Source organism: Ictidomys tridecemlineatus, chromosome 5 (assembly GCF_052094955.1).
Source record: "Ictidomys tridecemlineatus isolate mIctTri1 chromosome 5, mIctTri1.hap1, whole genome shotgun sequence".
In the NCBI taxonomy this organism is placed as follows: domain Eukaryota; kingdom Metazoa; phylum Chordata; class Mammalia; order Rodentia; family Sciuridae; genus Ictidomys; species Ictidomys tridecemlineatus.
The window spans coordinates 66,751,356-66,773,082 of record NC_135481.1 but is presented as its reverse complement, the minus strand read 5'-3'; the positions used below and the strand labels follow the sequence as shown (position 1 = coordinate 66,773,082).

The window sequence follows — 21,727 nt, the reverse complement described above, 5'->3', positions numbered from 1 at the left end:
TGAGTTAATTGTTGCCCAAACTCCCATTATAAACAAACAAAGTGTGTGGGGACAAATGATTCTACTGTGAAAACAACATGAAAATGGTTCATATAAATGAAAAGTCCAGGGATCAGAAGTAAATTTCTCCCAATTGATTTGATACTACTTCCCCTTTCTTGTTTTTGTTTTGTTTTTTTTTTTTTTTTTGTTACAAGGATTGAACCCAGGAGTTAACCACTGTGCCACATCCTTGGCCTCTTTTTTTTTTTTTTACTAATATTTTTTTTATTTGTAGAATCCCACTGGTTATATAGTTATATAGAGAGAGTAATAATGTTTACTGATTCATTCTGTTATCTTTCCTACCCCTATACCCCCTCCCCTCCCTTCATTCCTCTCTACCTAATATAAAGTAATTCTATTCTTCCCTAGCTCCCTGCCCCATTGTGAATTAGCATCCGTATATCAGAGAAAACATTCAGCCTTTGTTTTTTTGGGATTGGCTTATTTCACTGAGCATGATATTCTCCAGCTCCATCCATTTACCAGAAAATACCAGAATTTCATTCTTCTTTAAGGCTGAGTAATATTCCATTGTATATACCACTTTTTTTTTTTTTGTCCATTCATCTGTTGAAGAGCACCTAGGTTGGTTCCATAGTTTAGCTATTGTGACTTGAACTTCGATAAACATCACTGTAATATGCTGCATCACTGTAATATGCTGATTTTAAGTCCTTTGAGTATAAACTGAGAGGTGGGATAGCTGGGTCAAATGGTGATTCCATTCCAAGTTTTTTGAGGAATCTCCATACTGCTTTCCGTTTTGATTTTCATTTCTCTAACTGCTAAAGAGGTTGAACATTTTTCCATGTATTTGTTGATCAATTGTATTTCTTCTTCTGTGAAGTGTCTGTTCAGTTCTTAGCCCATTTATTGATTGGGTTATTTGTATTATTATTATTATTATTATTGGTATTAAGTTTTTTGAGTTCTTTACATATCCTGGAGATTAATGCTCTATCTTGGGTGCATGTAGTAAAGATTTTCTCCCATTCTGTAGACTCTCTCTTCATGTTATTTTTTTTATATTCTATTTAGAGATAGGGTCTTACTAAGATGATTAGGGCCTCGCTAAGTTGCTGAGACTGGTTTTGAACTTGTGATCCTTCTGCCTCAGCCTCCTGAGCCACTGGGATACTTCACCTTTCTTGACACTTAGATAGGGCACTGTATTGCAGGAATATTCATGTCTAAGTGGTTAAGTTTGTGGCTAGGGCTGACACCCTGAGAAGTTTCATTCAGTCCATATCATGGCTCAGACACAAGCTTCTGCCTGAAGTACCTGGCATGATTTTTTCTGCACTGTGAAACTATCTCTACTGGTGGAGAAGCTTACCAGGCTTTGCAACTATTGGCTTCTATTGACCAATCAATCACATGCCTGACTCTTAGGACAACAGCATATACCCACCTCCAGGCTGGATCCCATCTCCAGGCTGGATTGCTCGCAGTATCTGCCCTGCACTCCACAGCTTTGGGTGTTTCTTTACATCCCAACCCTTACTCTGCTGTGCTTGTGATCCTTCCCCCACTCCAGCAGAGCAGGGGCTTCCTTAGGATTGTGACAGTCATTTTTTTCCTCTATACCCTGGCAATAGTAGTTCCCAGCCCCTTAACAAAGTTTTAAATGAATAAATGAAAGAAAGAATGAATGAATGAGTACATTTTCTTTCCTTACAGGCCTAAATCAGCACAGATCACTTGTTCTTTTCCCCAAAAGTGTCCTTTGTTTCTTCTCCCTGAGGGGACTGTTTTATGGGTTTCTTGAATCCTTCCCAGGCACACAGTAGTGTAACCACAAGATCAGCTACCTAATTTATAGGGCCCACTGAAAAATGAAAACACAAGGCTCCTACTTCTAATTATTATTCTAATAATTTTGAAGCTTAAAAATTCTTTAAAATTCACAAACTTTATTAATTATTAAATTATTGGGACTGGGGTTGTGGCTCAGCGGTACAGCACACACCTAGTGTGTGTGAGGCACTGGATTTGATCCTTAGCACTACATATAAAAATAAAAAATAAAGGTATTGTGTCCACCTACAACTAAAAAAATTTTTTTTAATTTTTTAAATTATTAAGAAGTATTAAGAATTTCAAAACAGAGCTGCATTAATCCTTTCTAAGAGCCAGGCCATGAGTCTGGCCCATGGTCCTTGGTTGCAGGTCCATGAAGTCTGCTCTGTCTAGCCACCTATTTGCAATTACCCTGCATGCCATGCCCTTCCATCTGGTAACTGCAACTTTTATTTGAGGACCCAACTATGTATGTAGCTTGAATGGGACTAACATCACTACACTATTCCAGGTGTGGTTGTGTGATCTGGCCTGGCCAATGAGAGAACTGCATCCTCCTGGCCATGATTGGTTCAAGGATGGGCATGTGACTCAAATATAACCAATGAGAACATGCCTCAGAATTTTGCTTCAGAAAGGAGGTGATTTTTCATTGTGCTGTTAACTTGGTCACCAGATGGGAAACCCTGCCTGAGAAAAAACTGATATTGAAAAAGCAGGGCTGAAATGATGAGATGAGATTCCTGCCAACATCTGATTGAGCTGATCTTCTATTTGTTTCTGTTCTTTCTTTCATTCCTCTTCTTGTTCTTTTAAAATACGAACCAATAAATTTCCTACTTGGCCTAAACCAGCTTATGTTGGTTTCACTCACTTGAAATTGAGAGAGACCTGACTAATGGGTTGGAGCTTAATAAATGCCTTTCAGTTTGAATGATATACTGCAAGGACTTGAAGGAGTCCATTGTTTAGTTCTAGTTCTGTCACCGTTCTCTGCTTGGTTTCTTTGGACTGGAATATCAAGGCAGGAAACAGAATAGCCCAAAGGCTGTGACTGGGTTATTAAAATGAGAATTTAATAGTATGTTAAGGATTATTTCTTATCCATGCTCATTTTTTATGTGTGTAGAGGGAGACAGAAGTGGAAGGCCTTTCTGCTTTGGGGATTTGAAAACAGAGTTTTTAACATTAAATGTGTCTACTTTTTATAATATGGAAGGATCATTATTAAGTTTATTTTTTCATAGGATTTGAAGAGAATCAACTCAGACCATCTTGCCTTTCCAGACCGAGCACTGGTTCCATATAGCTAACTCTGACCAGCCATGCCAACCCTTCCTGTGAGGACAAGTTTGGGGGTACACAGCAGTCCAAGTGAGCCCCATTCTTTCTCACCCCAGGACTCAGCCTGCTGCTCCTCCCTCTCTGCTCAGCGTCTACCGTCTGCAGGCCAGTTGGGGGCTTACTGAGTTGGGCCTACCCACAGCCCTGCCTGCATCCTTTCACCATAGTTTCATTTGGACTTTTGAGCCAAGGTCTCAGTTTGCTGATTCCACTGCCAACAGCAAACATTATCTATCTTCTGGGTATGCTGGCAAGGAAACCATTGTTTTTTGTTTTGTATTGTTTTAACCTTCGGGGCCAGCCAAAATCAGAGGCCAGTTAATCTTCCTGGTGATCTCATCTGAGTATGCTTCTCATCTGCCCAGAATGAAGCCTAATCTGTGCTGGGCTGCAGTGCTATGAAAGCCCTACCTCATTCATCTGCCCCTGAAGGTGACCTGATAGCCATTGCTGAGGGTGGTGCTGGGTTGTCCTCTTTCCCCCTGAGTCTCCTGTTCTGTCTGCTCCCACAGATCCTTCACTGAATCCTTTTTGCCTTTTTGAAGCTTGATAATTCCATGGATTCCACCTGTCCTATGCCCTCTCATGGCTCTCAGGTAGAACCTTCCAGTACCTCTCCCCAGCACCAGTCCTGCCATCTTCCTGGATAAGCTGAATATTTATTTGTCTCAGCCAGTATCCTAACCTCAAATTTGTTTACCTCCTCAACTTTAGTGACCTCCGTCTCTCCACCACTTCAGCTGTGACGATGTCATATGCGTTCTCAAAACTCAGAACTGAAATGTTAAGCTCCAAACCCCACCCTCTCCTTTTCTTTTCTTTCCTTCTTTTTTTTTTTTTTAGTATAGGGAATTCAACCCAGGGCATTTATACCACTGAGTTATATCCCTAGCTCCTTTTATTTATTTATTTTTTCTAGGCAGGGTTTTGCTAAATTTCTGAGACTACCCTTGAACTCGTGATCATCCTGCCTCAGTCTCCTGAGTCTCTGGGATTGTAGGTGTGTGCCATTGTGCCTGGCCTCAAATCCCATTTCCTAACTTCAGTTCCCTTCAGTTCCTTGGTTTCCAGCATTAATACTGTAAGACATTTAGCATTTTTGTTTATAAAGACTCATGGACAATGGACAAATCCATTTTCCCTGAATTCACACATTCAGAGCCGGGAGTGTAGCTTAGTGACAGAGCACTTGCCTAGCATGTGTGAGGCCCTGGATTTCATTCCCAAGACAAACCAAAAAAACAAAAACAACAACAACAAAACCATATTCAGCAAATATCTATTGACTCCACACATGTGCCCGGCAGTGCCTGGCACCGCACATAAACCTTCACTGTATTGGGAGGAGGTTGCAGCGACCTATTGCTGTGTAACGAACCTCTCCAAAACTTAGTGTCTTTAAATAATAAGGATTTATTAAGCCTCAAAATTCTCTTCCAGAATTGGGTCAGGACCAGGTTAGGCAACTCTTCTGCTGAACTGTGTCATTGGCATCATCTGGGGTCATTCACTCATCTACAGGCAGTGGATAGCTGGTGTGGGCTGATGGGTCCATCACTCATGTCTCTTTTATATGCTCCTAAACATGTCCTCTCTGACTCCATGGAAAGTCTGCAATTCCTTACAACATGGCGATCTTAAGGTAGTCAGACTCGTTACATGGTAGCTAGTTTCCAAGAGTAACATCGAAAGTGAACAGGCCAGGTAAAAGTTAGACCCAGCATCTTTTCTGCCTCATTCTGTCATTCAGAGCAAGTAATAAGAAATAGTAAGTCCAGTCCAGATTCAGTGGAAGAAGAAATAAGCCTCACTTCTTGACAAGTGGAGTAACGTAAATGTACAGTGAGAGGAGAAAGTAATGGTGGCCATTTTGAAGATTATCTCCTACAGAGGAGAGAGACATTAAATATACAAAAACAGGAAAATACTAGGTAATAAAGAGCTGCTCGGAGAATTGAAACAGGATGACTTGACAGAAAATGACCTATAGATTGAGGGAGTTGTCAGGGAAAATCTCTCTGAGAAAATGATATTTAAATATCCTAAAAGGCAAGAAATGTCCAGCTGTGTAAGGTCTAGGCAGGAGGAAGATCTAGTAAAAGTTCTAAAAGGGGGATGAGCTGAGCATGTTTAAGAACTAGAAAGGAGTGTGTGTTAGGGGTTTAGGCAAAGACAGAGCAGGAGGGTTAGGAAGAGGGTAGACAGGCAGGAGGGGCCATATCAAGTGAACTAGGGGAAGAAGATTGGACCGTACTCCCAGCCCAGCTCATGAAAGCCACTGAAGGGTTTCAAGCAGACAAGGGACACAGTACAACTTACATTATTAAAAGGTCCCTCTGGCTGCCTCATAGACAACAGGCTGTGAAGAAAAGTATGGAAATAGCAAGACCTGTCAGGGGGCGGCAGCGGGAGCCCAGGACAGAGGACATGGTGGCTTGCTCTGGGTGCTGGCTGCCAGGAGGAGGAAAAACAGAGATAAATTTGAGAAATGGACCAGCAGGCAGTACTGAGGATTGAGCCTGTTTTGTCTTGGTTCAGTCTCCTTCATGCCTGGATGATCAAAACTCCTGCACATTCCTCACCCAAACTGAGACCTCAGAGCTAGTGCCCCTCTTTAAACTGGCATTTTAGAGTTTTCAAGATAATTTTAAATTCATTGTCTTTGCATATCAGGGAGCCCTTCATGACAGGCTCTGCTTTCCCCTGTGTTAGATCCATTTCCTGTCCTTGTCCCCCATCTGCCCTTTGCTCCAGCCATGCCTAATTCTTCTGTTCCCTGATCACATCAGCCTGTGCCTGGCGTGGGCTGTTTCTTCCACCTAGAATCCTTCTTCTCCCTCATTCCATTATTTCACATACCCAACTTCTATTACTCCTTTAAAATATAACAGTGTCAGCTCTTCCACTAAGCCTTGTTTATTTAGATGGTTATGCAACACGGCAGCATAGATGTCCAGGTCCTTGTCTGTCTTTTCCAGTTAACTGGGTTCCTTAAGGGTAGGGACAGTCACTGCAACCTGGTGGAGTGTTCCATAAGCTGACACTAGCATGTTTGCCATAGTTTGCTCTTGGAGTCTGAAAATGTACATTACAGGCCAGGTACAATGGCACATACCTATAATTTCAGAGACTCAGGATGCTGAGGCAGGGTGGTTGAAAATTCAAGGGTAACCTGGACCATTTAGTAAGACCTTCAGAAACTTAGTGAGGCCCTGTCTCAGAAATAAAAAGGGTTGGAGGCCTGACACAGTGGTGCATGCCTATAATCCTAGCTACTCAGGTGGTTGAGGCAAGAGGATCATGAGTTCAAAGCCAGCCCCAGCAACTTAGTGAGACACTTAGCAACTCAGTGAGACTCTGTCTCTAAATAGAATACAAAGAAGGGCTGGGGATGTGGCTCAGTGGTTAAGTGCCTCTGGGTTTGATCTCCAGTGCCAAAAACAAACAAATAAATAAACATAAAAAGGACTAGAGATATGCCTCAAAGGTAGAAGGTTCTTGTGTTCAATCCCCAGTATCAGGAATTAAAACAAACAAAAGCCCTGAAAATGTACATTACAAGATCAAATCATAGCAGAAAGAGATATTTGTGGATGCTGTTATGAGGTCCTCTGATCTTTTCAGCTGATACTGGGAGGCTACCCTCACCACCTTAGAGGCCTGCAAGTCTCCAGGGGAGAACTTACGTAAGTTCCCCATTGCTCAAGCTTCTCCAGGAAGCATCTGCCCTCTGTACTTGGGACAATCAACATCACTGCTGGTAACAGTATTGACTCCTGGCAGAAGGAGGACTCTAATCGCCATTTTCCCCTAGGAATGGTCTCTGGGAAAATCTGAAATGCTTACTGCTGCCAACACAAAGTTTAATGTGATACTTCAGGTCACAGGCTCTAAAATCCAGAGCCAGAGCTGGTCATTGCCTCTGATCTTCAGACTCTCATAGCCATTTGCCCAATGGTCTTCCCTACCTGGATGTCCACCAAACTTGGCAGATCTAAAATTGCACTCATCACCTCTCTTGCCCTCACATACCCCTGACTGGCAGTCCACCAGTGAGCAAATATCCATCATTGGTGGATATTTTTTGGGTCACTCTCCTCTTCATTCCTATTGCCAGATTTCTGGTCCAAGTCCTTGGTTTCTCTGGTCTACATAGCCACACTGCTCCCCTCCACCAACCTTCTACCCTCCTCTGCTTTCCAGGGGATCTGTCAATATGCTAATCTAACCTTGGCCTTTCCCCTGTCTGAAATATGTTAATTCCCACCACTGGTTACCAAACTGCATGCGAATCACGTAGAGAGCTTCTTAAAAGTTCAGATTTCTTGTACTTTATTCTTTTTCATGGAATAAATGAAAAGTGTTGCCCAATTCTAGAATAAAAAAAAATAAAATCAATAGAGATTATTGTTTTTTAAATGCAGATTCTGCTGGTTTTGGTATCACATGCCTCTAGTCCCAGCTACTCGGAAGGCTGAGGCAGGAGGATTGCTTGAGCCCAGGAGTTTGAGGCCAGCCTGAGTAACACAGTAAGAACCTGTCTTTTAAAAAGAAAAATATTAAGTTTTAAAAAATGCAGATTTCTGAACCCCTTTCCGTACCCAATAAATCTGATATTCTGCTGGGTGGGGCCAACAGAAGCATGCCTTTAATCGGTGCCCAAGGATTCTGATAGAGCCTGGACATGCACCCGGAGAATAGCTGTGATCCACAGGATAAAGTTAAACGTGGTGGTTCACTCTCCCTGCCCTTCTCATGTGTCCCTTGTCCCCTCTCAGGCAAGGTCCTCCCCATCTTCCCTGCTTCCCCTACTCTTTCCCCACACACCTTGCTCTCTAAGGTACATCTCATTTTCCCCCTTTGCTCTTTTTTCCCCTGGTGTCAGGAATGTCCTCCTGATTGACCCCCTGTCCATGGGGCCTCTCTTAGTTATATCCTTTATAGCTAATACAAGGTATCAGCATTACCTGGGAGCTTGTTTCAAATGCAGAATCACAGGCCCTTCCCCAGCGCCGCTGAAGCAGGCCCTCAGTGCTTCCTGTGCACATCAGCAAATAAGAAGCACAGACCTACAACGTGGTTCAAGAGCCACTCCTCCAGGAAGCCGTCCCAGACACACTCATCAAGTAATCATTCTTCCCAACCAACACCAGGAATTGTGACCACTGTAGTTGTAACATCTCAAAAGTTAGGACTTTCATAGTTCAGTTCCAGAGAACCGTCAGGTTTAAAGTGTGGCCCAAGGGATATTTTATCCCTAGGCAGCTCCTAAGTCAACAAAATATCCTCTCTCCTTCCTGTGGTCCCATGCCTGTCTCCTACCCACTCTCTCCTGGTGCTCAGCCCACAGGAGGTGTGTCATCTAGCTGGGTCCCCCTGCCTACTCTGGTTCTCTTTCAGCCCTCTCAGCCTTTCTTCTGAGAAAACAGCCAGAATGGCCTAGTCTCTTTCTGCTGACAGGAGGAGTGAGATCAGCAGCACCTGATAGTCTCAGTGGGTTCTGAGCCCCTCCCTGTCTTGGTAGAAATACTTCCAGGGAAAGTTCTGGATTCCTTTTCTAAGATGTAGGGCATAAAAAAAAAAATGCCTCAGTGGATAAGAGAGAGAAGCCCTAGGTCAGCTGTCTACCAGCTGCTCTGAGTCTCAGCCAGGGCTCTCGGCAAGAAGGAGCTCAATGCTCTTGGCATCTACCTAAGCATGGAGACTGGAGATCACCAGTCTGGGGCAGGCTGGGTGTCTGGCACATGTGGAAGTTCTCATTGAAGTGTTCCCTGGAGCCATTAACTCCTTCAGGGGGACACTGACCATCCAAGGAGCTCCCAGCTGAGTCCTGGGTTGCTTTAGCAGAAGAGTGAGGAACCGAGGCTGTGGGCCCTGGCGTGACTGTGCTCACCTAGGACATTTATGGTATATTTATCTTTTTTTCAGGCTGAATGGAGGCAAGAGGGTTCTATTATTGGGTATGAGGTGAGAACTCTTTGTCATAATCTAGATTTTGATAGTGGAATATTTCCCTCCCTCATTTAAAAAATATGACTATTTATGACATATAGGGGCCATGTATCACATGTGCTATGCAATAGTATTAGATGATTGACTTTTTTTTTTTAAAGCATTTCTAAAGATTAAACTCAGGGCCTCCTGCTTGCTGGGTGACTGCTCTACTACTGAGCTATATTCCAGCCCCTAGAAACTTGACTTATGTTGTCCTGGTGAACATGTCTTTTTCAGAGTTTGAAAATGAGACCCAGAAGCTCATGCAGCTTTTAGAACCTGAAGTAGAACCTGGCACTTCTGATTGCCACCTCCACACCCCTTCCCCTGTAGGCCTTCCAGAAGCATACCATGGAAACTTATTCCAGAGGATCTGCTATGGCCCAGTGAATTGGGGACCGTCCAATGAATCATACCCTTCTTTGTTTCAGGATGCCATAAGAGGAAATCACAGAAGGAACAGCTCTTCTGAGTTTGTTTCTTCTTTGGGCAAAGAAGTGCACTGAAGAATGTTGTCAAGTAGGAAACCAACCCAAGCTTCCACACCCTTCTGAAGAGTCCCATTGCACATGAAAATGTTTAAAGCTTTATAGTAAAGAAACCTGTTTTATTCCTTCTAACCCAGTGCTTCCCACACTTATTTTTTCTTGGAGTTCTTATCAACTTCCCACAGGCACTGTGAGAAAAGCTGGGTCCCATCAGGCTGATTGTCCTCCATCAAATGTCTAGAGAATTTTTTATCGTAGGCCCAGAGTCAGACATTACTCTTAGAAAACACTGGGAACAAAGAGAATGATTTGATGATTTGAAGAAAAATGAAGGCAAGAGTTTTTGTTCTTTTGCAGGCTTTTTTCTCTTTGGCTATTCTAAATGAATAGGTTGAAGAATTGGTTTTAGTTGAATTTCTTCCCGTTAATCTTTTCCAGCACTCCAGTGCCACCAGGGAGGGTGGAAATGACTGCTTTTAATAGTGATTAGAGAGGGCCCCATGGTTAGGTCAAATCAGGACTTCACTTCCTCCCCTTCTGTGTGTGCATTAGCGAAGCCTGTAAGAATGCTTCTCCATGGCCACTGATCCCAGCCAGGAGCCTGCCAGGAGCCTGGACAGCTGGCAGCAGCTCTTACCAGAACTCTACCACCAACCGCCCCCTCGTCCTTCATCCTCCCGTCTCCCTACCCTCTTACTTCTCTGTGACTCTACCCTGGTTAGAAATTTCTTATTGGTTTAATGGTTTACAGAAAGAAGGCCTTGAAGTTCTGCTCAATTGGTATTTGAATGCAGATGGAAACACCCTGTAGCTCTTTACTTAGAACAGCCTGTGTGCTCTCTTCCTTTAGTCCTCAGAACTAAGAAGGGGGAGGGGTTGGGGCAACAGGAAGGACAGGCTTAGCCCTCAAGGTAACCAAGGTGCAGGTTGATTTCTCATCCATACCCACTTGCTCCCCCTCCTGTCCGTCCTTGGTCCTCACTCTCTTCTGTGGGCTCACCTCTGTCCCACTCTGACGCAGTTTTATCTCTATAGGGCCATGGGAGGAAGGGCTGGTGGATTTGTGCAACCTTCGCAGGCTGCAACTTGACCTCTGGGCTACTATCTGCTGGGTAAGATTGGGCTTGTGAGATATGACTTGCTAGGGCAACAGAGAGACGCTCAGCTCCCTCTGCCTGCTTCACCGGACACAAAAACAATGTGACCAAGAAGGACAGTTTGCAGAATGGATGGCAGGACACCAGCTGAGAGGCAGCTCTGAGATGGGCTTCTGGAGCTTCCCTCACTTCCTCCAGCCCACAGTGTGTGTCTTCCTTCCCTGTGACTTCAACACCTGCCTAGTTCAACCCTCCCTCTCTCAGGATTCATACCTCCTGACCTCCTCACCTCCCACTTCTTCCTCCTTATTTCCAAAACAATGTCTCACATCTATCTGTCTCTCTTCTGTTGCCTCTGCCAGAGTTTGAGTCACTATTTTTCCCCCTGCCATCAGTAGTCATGTCTCTCCTTCTCTTTGGTGGTTTCCCTGAACTAAAAGCAACACCCAAAGTCTTTTCAGTGACCTATTTTCTGGCCCCTGCCCCATCTCAGACCCTGTCTCTGCTCACTGTAAGAGGCTTGCTTCCTGTCAGTTCTGAGCAGGGCTGGCCCAAGGAGCCTGAGACAGTGCAGTCACCTGGGACCCAGCTCCCAGAAGGAGCCATGTGCCTGGGTGTAATGCACTGTTGTCACCGTCTTGAATCTGTGTTCTTTAAGTGAAGTTAGATGGGATAATGGGACATGCCATCTGTACTGGACTGGGAGCCTCACCAAATCTGTATTCCCACCTCCTGCCATCCCCTTCCTCCCTGGCCAGGTACAGTGGCAGAGGGAAGCCCACATTCTGCCATTGTCCTTTACCCCTGAAAGGGGCTTAGGTTGGGTGATAAGGAGGGCTGGAGTCAGGCGTGTTGGGGTGGCATCTCTGTATAGGCACAGCAGAGTCTTCTCTGCCTACTAGGGAGCCCATGGTGCCTTTGGCAGGGTCTCTCATCCTGTCTGGCCCAATGCAGATATTAAGCACGTCCCAGGACAGAGGTCATAATCTTGTGGGGTTTCCCATCTGCCGTGGGTAGGGATAATGAGCCCCTGGGGTGGAAACTGATTCTCCCACCCCAGCCAGGGTCACATTTTCATTTGTTTATTAAATGGACTTATCAAAATTTACAGCCAGTCCTTGTGCTAACAGTTTTGGGGCCTCCGTCCAGATGCTCTTCCCCTGGCTGTCTTTCCCATCTTTAGGGCCATGCACAGCCCGCCTCCTCAGATGGTCCTACCCTCCTGCTCCTATCCAAGGCAGCCCCAACCTGTTTCTGTTTGTTTTCTTCATATTGTGCATCATAATTTGTAATAATGCATTTGTTTTGTTGCTTGTATTGTATTCTCCACAAATATTAAGCTCCAGGAGGGCAGGTTGCTATCTGTCTTGTTCAGTTAGACCCATGTCACTTATCAGTCTTCAGTACAGTGTTTTTCATGTAGTATATGCTCAACAAATATTTGTTGAATTAATAAATAAATTTATTTCAAATACTGAATGGAGAATAAATAACAAACACATCCTGTATGCTTAAATTAATAACATTTTATGGAAGATTTTTTAAAAGAAAATATTGGGGACAATTATACACAAATAATAATACAAATCCTCTAGCCGGATACAATGGCACATGCCTATAATCTCAGTAATTTAAGAGGCTGAGGCAGGAGAATCACAAGTTCAAAGCCAGTCTGACAACTTAGCAAGACCCTATCTCAAAAAAAAAAAAATACAAAAAAGGGCTATGGATGTAGCTCAGTAGTAAAGCACCACTGGGTTCAACTCCAGTACTAGAAAAAAAAAATTCTGCAAATATTATTTTTTAAGTTGCTCTTTTTCTCTCCAAAACAAATCTGCAAGGATCTTTTCATATTGGTCTAATAGATCAATTCATCATTTTTAATTGTTAAATGGTTTTCCACAGTGTGCTGTAGCAACACATTTGAGTTGTTTCCTACTGTTGAACAACTACGTTATTTAATCTTTTGCTGCTGCAAGCAATGCCTCCCCATGCATAAGTGTAAGAATTTCTCAAAGGTAGATTCCAGAACAAATAATTGCTTGGTTTGCACAGTTTGCATAGTGTTTTTTGGGGAGTGGATGTGGGTGGGAGGGGTACTGGTAATGGAACCCAGGGGTGCTTAACCACTGAGCCACATCCCAGCTCTTTTTAAAATATCTTATTTAGAGACAGGTTCTCACTAAGTTGCTCAGGGACTCACTAAGTTGCTGAGACTGGCTTTGAACTCGTAATCCTCCTGCTTCAGCCCCCCAAGCCGCTGGGATTACAAGTGTGTGACGCCATGACTGGCTGGGTTTGCACATTTTAAAAAATAGAATAGATATATGCTTTTGAACCATTGCATCTCCTTGGAACCCCTGAAAGGCAAGGTCAGCAAGGTGTGTGTGGATCTGAGTTGATGGATGTCACTGTTGCTGTGTTGCTTCTTTGGCCTTCTCATTTCCCTTGGTTAATATATTGAAGGTTCTAGCAATGACTCATCTCAAATGTTTTTCCCTTCTATGTTTCTACTCAGTAACTTTCTCTTCTTCATGGGAGTAGGATGGAATTGGATCAGGAAGGACTTGAAAAAGGTGTAAGAGCTGAGAGTGGTGGTGTACACTTATAATTCCAGCTACCTGGAAGGTTGAGGCAGGAGGATCACAAGTTTGAGGCCAGCCCCACCAACTTAATGAAGGCCTTGAGCAACTTAGCGAGACCCTGTCTCAAAATAAAAATTAAATGGGCTGGGAATGTTGTTCAGTGGTTAAGCACTCCTGGCATACACACATACACACACACACACACACACACACACACACACACACACACAAGTATAAGAAATTATTTGTTTAAAAATAGCAAAGGGGGCTGGGGATGTGGCTCAAGCGGTAGAGCACTCGCCTGGCATGCATGTGGCCAGGGTTCGATCTTCAGCACCACATACAAACAAAGATGTTGTGTCTGCTGAAAATTAAAAAATAAATATTAAAATTCTCTCTCTCTCTCTCTTTAAAAAAAAATAGCAAAGGGGCTTGGGTTGTGGCTTAGCGGTAGAGCGCTCACCTCGAATGTGCAGGATCCTGGGTTCGATCCTCAGCACCACATTAAAAAGAATAAATAAATAAGTGAAACAAAGGTATTGTGTCCAACTACAACTAAAAAAATAAATATATCTAAAAAAAATATCCAGAGTATACAAAGAACTCAAAAAATTAAACAACAAGAAAACAACCCAATCAACAAATGGGCCAAGGACCTGAACAGACACTTCTCAGAGGAGGACATACAATCAATCAACAAGTACATGAAAAAATGCTCACCATCTCTAGCAGTCAGAGAAATGCAAATCAAAACCACCCTAAGATACCATCTCACTCCAGTAAGATTGGCAGCCATTATGAAGTCAAACAACAATAAGTGCTGGCGAGGATGTGGGGAAAAGGGTACACTTATACATTGCTGGTGGGACTGCTAATTGGTGCAGCCAATTTGGAAAACAGTATGGAGATTCCTCAGAAAGCTGGGAATGGAACCACCATTTGACCCAGCTATTCCCCTTCTCGGACTATTCCCTAAAGACCTAAAAAGAGCGTACTATAGGGATACAGCTACATCGATGTTCATAGCAGCACAATTCACAATAGCTAGACTGTGGAACCAACCTAGATGCCCTTCAATAGATGAATGGATAAAAAAAAATGTGGCATTTATACACGATGAAGTATTACTCAGCACTAAAAAATGACAAAATCATGGCATTTGCAGGGAAATGGATGGCATTAGAGCAGATTATGCTGAGTGAAGCTAGCCAATCCCTAAAAAACAAATGCCAAATGTCTTCTTTGATATAAGGAGGGCAACTAAGAACAGAGCAGGGAGGAAGAGCATGAGAAGAAGATCACCATTAAACAGGCACAAGAGGTGGGAGGGAAAGGGAGAGAGAAGGGAAATTGCATGGAAATGGAAGGAGATCCTCATTGTTATACAAAATTACATATAAGAGGTTGTGAGGGGAAAGGGAAAAAAAACAAGAGAGAGAAATGAATTACAGTAGATGGGGTAGAAAGAGAAGATGGGAGGGGAGGGGAGATAGTAGAAGATAGGAAGGGCAGCAGAATACAACAGACCCTAGTACGGCAGTATATAAAAACGTGGATGTGTAACCGATATGATTCTGCAATCTGTATATGGGGTAAAAATGGGAGTTCATAACCCACTTGAATCAAATGTATGAAATATGATATGTCAAGAGCTTTGTAATGTTTTGAACAACTAAGAATAAAAAAATAGCAAAGAACTACTGCTTGGAGTTTTCTTTATATTTATTTATTTATTCTAATCAGTTATACATGATAGTAGAAAGCTCTTTGATTCATCGTACAATATAAAGAGTTTTTCACTTCTCTGGTGTGTATGAAGTAGAGTTACACCATTCATGCAATTATATATGTATCTAGGATAATGATGTCCATCTCATTCCACCATCTTTGATTTTTATTTATTTATTTATTATTATTATTATTATTTTCTGGGGATTGAACTCAGGGGTGATATACCCCTAAGCTATGCCCCTAGTCCTTTAAATTTTTTATTTTGAGACAGAGTCTTGCAAAGTTTCCCAGATTGGCCTCGAAAGTTATGATCCTTCTGCCTCAGTCTCCTGAATAGCTAGGACTATAGGCACCCATGCATCACTTCCAGCTTTGATCTTTATTTACTGAAAAATCTGATTCTAGCTCCTGTTGTTGAAATGGACAACGGGAAGGCTTGGAGCCACCCTAGAGTCTATCATGCACTAACTCAATAAGTATTTAAGGAGCATGTTCCAGGCATGTCAGGTTAATCAGAACTCGGATTAATCAGAACATCACTGGTCTTAATAGAGAGGTGGGGTCCTGGGAGCTCCCTGCTGTGAAAATCCATGACTATGTAGTTGGTGCAATGGACTAAATCACGTTCTCTCAAAATTTGAATGTTGAATCCCTAACTTCCAATGAAGGCTTTGGGAGGTGTTTAGGTTTAGATGAGGTTATGAGGGTGGGATCTGATCTGATGACATTAGTGCTTTTATAAGAAGAGACACCAGTGTGCACTTGTGGGCACTCTCTCTGTTTCTCTTTCATCTATCATGAGAGGACTTGGAGAAAAACAGCCAGAAAGAGAAATTTTACCAGGACAAAATCAGTTGGCATCTTGACCTTAGACTCCCTAGCTTCCAGAACTGGATGGAAAGCTTAGGGAATTGGAACACTTCCCAACCTCCAGAACCACCTGGACTATGGTAATTTTTTATGGCATCACAAACAGACTAAGGCAGTTAGAACCTGGAAAGTGCCGTGGGAGGTATATGGGGCTTTGGGGCAGTGGCTAGTCACCAAAACTGGTACAGAAATATTTCAATATTTTAACCATTGACACTAATCTACTGTGATGTATCAACACTGTTCATGGAGTTCACATTTTAATAAGAGACAGATAACATACAAAATAAAATAAAGAATGTGTCGAGAGCTGTTTTCTGGTATGGAAAAGAATAAAGTAGATTACAGGATTAGAAAGTGTCCTAGGGAAGCTGAAAATTTATGTTGCAGGAAGAAAGAAAGAGAAAGGCATGGTGCCCATCCTCAAGGGGCACTTGCCAGAAGATGCACATACCGCTTACACTGAAAGCCTCTTGCTAGAGAGAAGATGGGAAACACAGTTACATTGGGAAGAATCTACCACTGGGGATGGAGAGAACTACTGCAGAGCAACAGACATGATCTGTGATTGGATTGTGAGGTGGAAAGAAAGATAATTTTTCAGGATCTGTCAGAATACAGCTCTCTTTTGCCTCTCACATTTGTGGATGTCTTGCAAACTGAGGTACTTGCTGCCTGGACTATCTTTCTAAGAATGTTTGTATAGCAAATAGTCTTAGAAAACAGAGGTAATGTCTCCCTCTGGAGCAAAGTGCAGGCAGCTTAGTGTCCAGTGTCATAAAGATGGTGTCTCCCGCAGAACAGCTCAGGAGACTTACCGCCCATTAGGAATCTAATTTCCCAAGCTCAGGGCTCTCTCCAGTGTGACCCCTGTGTGGGCAAGTGTCACCTGGCCTTCTTTGCAGTGACCTGTGGGGATTGTTGCTAAAGAAGAGGGCATGGGAATATATGTTTATTTAAATATTCTCAGATGACCAGGGAAAAATGGGACCCTTAGAATGGAGAGAGCTGGCAGATATCCACCTTAACAAAGTGATCAAAGTTAGCACTTCTCTATAATTTCACCTTTTTAAAAACAAAAAATTAGGGAAAATGGAAGGAAATTCTGGGACCCTGTGGAGGATGGATTGGAGAGAAGATGGAGCCTGCTTTGGACCACTGGGTTAGGGTCTCTGTCTCCTGATCACCTTCTGCATCACTCACCACAGTTACTCCCTGCAACAGCACCTCCTCTGTCCCCACTGTAGTTGGGCTTCCCCGGGCAGCCTGGCACAGGGACTAGCTTCTTGGGACCCCCAGCATTCCAGCTGGCATCTAGAGAGGAAAGATGTGTCAACCCAGCTGTTGGCATTGGCTTGCAATTCAAGTGACTGGGGAAAGCTGAGGCAGGAGAATTGCATGTCTGAGGCCAGCCTCAGCCACTTAGTGAGGCCTTCAGCAACTTGGAGAGACCCTGTCTCAAAATGAAAAATAAATAAAAAGGGCTAGGGATATGGCTCAGTGGCAAAGCACCCTTGGGTTCAATCTCCTGTAAGAAAAGAGGGTGGGGAAGGAAAGAGGTGTCTAACCTCTGCTTCCTTTTGAAAAATAATGGCTCCAAATAGCTCAGCTGGGATCATGTGTCCACTCTTGAGTAAGAAAAGGGCAGAGAGAGAAGAGGTGTGCTTACGCACAGCATTGAAATAAACAAACAAAAAGAAACAGCATGGGCCTCAGGAGGTAAGGAGTGATTTGATCGCATGAAACTAAAGATACAAGGAGGGGCCAGGTGTGGTGGTGCATACCTGTAATCCCAGTGACTCAGGAGGCTGAGGCAAGTCTATTGCAAGTTCAAAGCCAGCTTCAGCAACTTAGAGAGGCCCTAAGGACTTAGTGAGACCTGGTCTCAACATAAAACATTAAAAAAGGTTGAGGATGTAGCTTAGTGGTTAAGAAACCCTGGTATCAAAAAAGAAAGAAAAGATACAAGGAGGGAGAATCACACACAGGAATACGAGGAGGAGAGAAGTAGAGGATTTAAGGGTGATTCCAAGGTTTCCAACTAGAGTGACTATAATGTACATGGTGAAGCCATTAACTGAAAGAGAACATAAGAAGACAAAACAGTTTGGATGCTGTTTTGAACTTGATTAACTTAGAAACTTAGGGGCATCAAGGGAGAGAAATGACACAGATTGTTGGAAATACAATTCTGTAGCTCAGAAGTATTGGTAGTACCAACTGGTGGACCAAGATGTGAGAGTACTAGCTTCCTCCGCAGAATGTGGTAGGATGCCACCAGGTCCTGTGGCCTGGCAGCAGAGCCCTCCCTTGTCACCCAGGCCCGTTGGCAAGAAAGACCCTGGCTAACTATGAGGGAGTAGAAGCTAGGAGTCCCAAGGAAGACATTTTTGGGTGGATGCCTCAGCCTTCAGTGACTCAGCAAGGGCAGCTCCTACTGCTCATTCCAGAGCACACTGGGAGTTGTTGAGCAAATATTTGAAGAGCATTGAGTTCCTAAAAGACTGCCATGAACTGAGCCCCTCAGCTGCAGAGCCGTCAACCCTGTGTAGGCAGCTGTCAGCTGTCAACTCTGGCTTTCCTGAAAAGACCTCCTGCCAAGAAGTGTGTCATAGGGGAAAGAAGGAACGGGAAGATAACTGGGCTACTGGAGATCTGGAGTAAGTCAGACGTGAGTTTGAATTCTAATTTCCTCATCCACAAAGTGTTCAACATAAATGTTCCTTCTTCCTGAGAGTCAGTAAAGTAACAGAGTGCAGGGCTGGGCACATGGAAGTGCCAGCCACATGGGACCTGCTGTTACCCAGGGGTGTCTGAGCAGAGCTGAGGTTGATGCTTCCAGTGCTGTACCTCTCAAACCTCCTGGGGCAGTTTCCAGGCACAGAGCAGAGCTGCCTCCACTGATATCCAAGGATGCTGCAAGAAGCAGAGGCTGGGGGAGGGAGCTGGGGCTTCACAGGAGAAGTTGCACACCTAAAATAAGCCCAGGCAGGAGACTCTGGGAATTTCCTGTAATTTTCACTGTAAATGTCCTATTTATAAAGCTGAGTCACTGTTGTTTGGTGCATGGAGACAGGCCCTAGCAGGAAATGAGGAGTGCACACAGAGACACAGTCTAACCCACAGGCTTTGGGGAATGCCTGGGTCTGGCCTGGGCATGGCTGCAAGGCCCCTGGAAGCCCTCGACAAGCCCTTGGGTTGGGTTACTGGACCAGGTTAATTTATTTCATCCCTCATTGGTCCTTTTTCTGTCTTCTTTGCTTCCAAAATAGTTTCTCTGTCTCCCTCTCTCCTTCTCCCCTATCCCTCACTCTCATTCTCTCCCCTTCTCTCCCACCCCCCTCTCTTTCTCCCTCCTGTACATTGACAAGGAGAGTCTGGCCTCTTCATGCAGGCGGTGACAGGCCTGTCTCTGTGGGAGACCTAGGGGGCCAGGCACCTAGTGGGATGAAGGGCATCTGTTTCCTTGCAAAAACAGATCTGTCTGGATGTCTCTGCTCATCCCAGTCTCCACAAAAAAGCAAATTCTCCTGGAAATTCTGGGACAGTATTACAGGCAGTTAAGGGGCAAAAGGGGAGCAGAAGGCAGCAAAGCACAACCACAACCGGTGTGTTTGGCATTTTATCCAGAGCAAGCTCTTGAAGGAGGGACTGGGAGGCAACACAAAACCCTCCTCACTTCCTGATTTTACAGCCACTCAGCCAGCCACTGAAATCAGGTTCACCAATCAGGGCTGTTAAACCACATCCTGCCTCCAGTGCCCCCAGAGTGTGCCGGGCAGAGGGCAGCCCAGTTCATCTCTCAGCAGTGCAGGGAAGTTTCCAAACTACTTAGCTATAGCTTTTCATTAAACAATCTGGCTGCTGAGTAATACATTCCCAGTGCTACTGACATGCCTCAACAAACTTCTTTGGGACCATGCTCAGGGACCCAGCTCTGTGTGCCCTGTGAGTTCAGCTTTGACTTCCAGGAGCTCTGGAATGTGGGAGGTTGGGACCCTGAGAAGTTCTTGGGCTCTCGCAGCTTTGGGTGTCATGGTCATAGCAGTGCCATCCATGACTCCTGATGGGCTGAGAGTCCATTAACTGGTCAGCATGGGCAGGGGATCCTCAGTGCTCAAGTCTGTCTCCAGGGCTACAGCTCCTCCCTCCTGTCCCATATTAGGAGGCCAAAGGTCCAGGTCTTCTATGGGTCTTTCAGTCCAGCCACTCTTCTGGAACCTAAGGCCCTTTTTCTGTCCCTGATTCTTCTTCTTCTTCTTCTTTTTTTTTTTTAAATGGGAAACAAGCAAATCAGGTTTTTTTGAGAGTTTTTTTTTTTTGAGAGAGAGAGAGAGAGAGAGAATTTTTAATATTTATTTTTTAGTTTTCGGCAGATACAACATCTTTGTTTGTATGTGGTGCTGAGGATGGAACCTGGGCCGCACGCATGACAGGCGAGTGCACTACCACATGAGCCACATCCCCAGCCCTGTCCCTGATTCTTCTTGGTCCCATACTGACCACTGACTTGGGCAAAAGCCCCTTCAGCTCCTATTCCTTTTTCTTTTCTCTGTCTTCTTCTTCCTTTCTATATCCCTTCCCCTCTTTTTGTACCCCCTCCCCCTTAACAGAACTTTAGGCTACCTTTTCTCCATCTAGTGGCCAGAGAGCAAATCCCTGAAGCTATGGGAGCCCAGACATTAGCATCTCAGGGGCCCAGGCATTTCCACTCCTTCCCAGGGAATCACTTCCCTCATCCCCACCACCCACCGGTTGCAGAGACTAAAGAGGCAGGGGTTGCTTCTTACTGTAGCAGCAGAAAAACAAAATGTCCACCAACTCAGAGATAACAAAGATTCAAGCATATTAGAGCCAGTTAGATTCTGCAAGCTTTCCAGACACAAGACCGACCTGCAAAAATCAACAGCATCTCTCTCCACCCACAGTAGTGCTAGAAATTATTACTACAAAGATATCATTCACAATAGCAACAAGAATTACAAAATATGTAGGCGTTAACCCAGAATACACAAAACTTCTGAACACATTTTTTTTTTAAGCTCTAATAAGGAAACAGAAAATGATCTGAATAAATAGAGCACATTCCATGCTTTTGGATTGGGCAACCTCTTAGAAGATGACATATTGGATAGCTTTATAAAGACCTAATTATATTAACAATTAACCTTTAAACTCATTACAATGCCAATCAAAATTCCAGTTGGATTTCTTTTTGAGGGACTAAATAAATAAATAAACTTTTAAAAAGAAGAGTAAAGGAATGAATTCCCCAGTCAAATATATTACAAAACCACAATAGCAACAGTGTGGCACTGGCTTAGTTACAGTCTAATAGACCAGTGGGACAGAACAGAAGGCTCAGCAACCCAGCCGTGAACTGTGTATATTCAAGCATGTGTCACTTAATGGCAGGGATGTCTTCTGATAAATGCATCCTTAGGCAGCTTTGCCATTGTATGAACACATGGAGTGTACTTACACAAACCTGATTGGTAAGGGTCCATCGCTTGATGTGGCCTCTTGATACACTCCAATCCAGAAACACAGTAAAAGTGGGGATGCAGCTCAGCAGTAAAGCACTTCCCTAGCATGCACAGGACCCTGGGTTTAATTCCCAGCACCATTTTAAAAGAAAAACAAAACCAAACACAGTAAATACCAAGTTTATGAGGGTACTGTTGGTGTAACAGGGCACTTTATTTTACAGTAATTTTAAAAAATATAAGTACAAAGACTACACTCCAAACTAATGAATTTTTCAGCTCTTATT

The 21,727-nt window shown here is 43.8% G+C and overlaps 1 long non-coding RNA gene across 1 annotated transcript in view; it reads right to left on the bottom strand.

The window, feature by feature from the left end:
- Window positions 1–1,938: 1,938 nt before the first annotated feature.
- LOC144377829 (uncharacterized) overlaps window positions 1,939–21,727 on the bottom strand; it is a 39,045-nt gene continuing 19,256 nt past the window's right edge. Inside the window, exon 2 of the long non-coding RNA XR_013439009.1 lies at window positions 1,939–21,558. This is a non-coding gene — a long non-coding RNA (uncharacterized LOC144377829). The remainder of the gene's footprint in view (window positions 21,559–21,727) is intronic.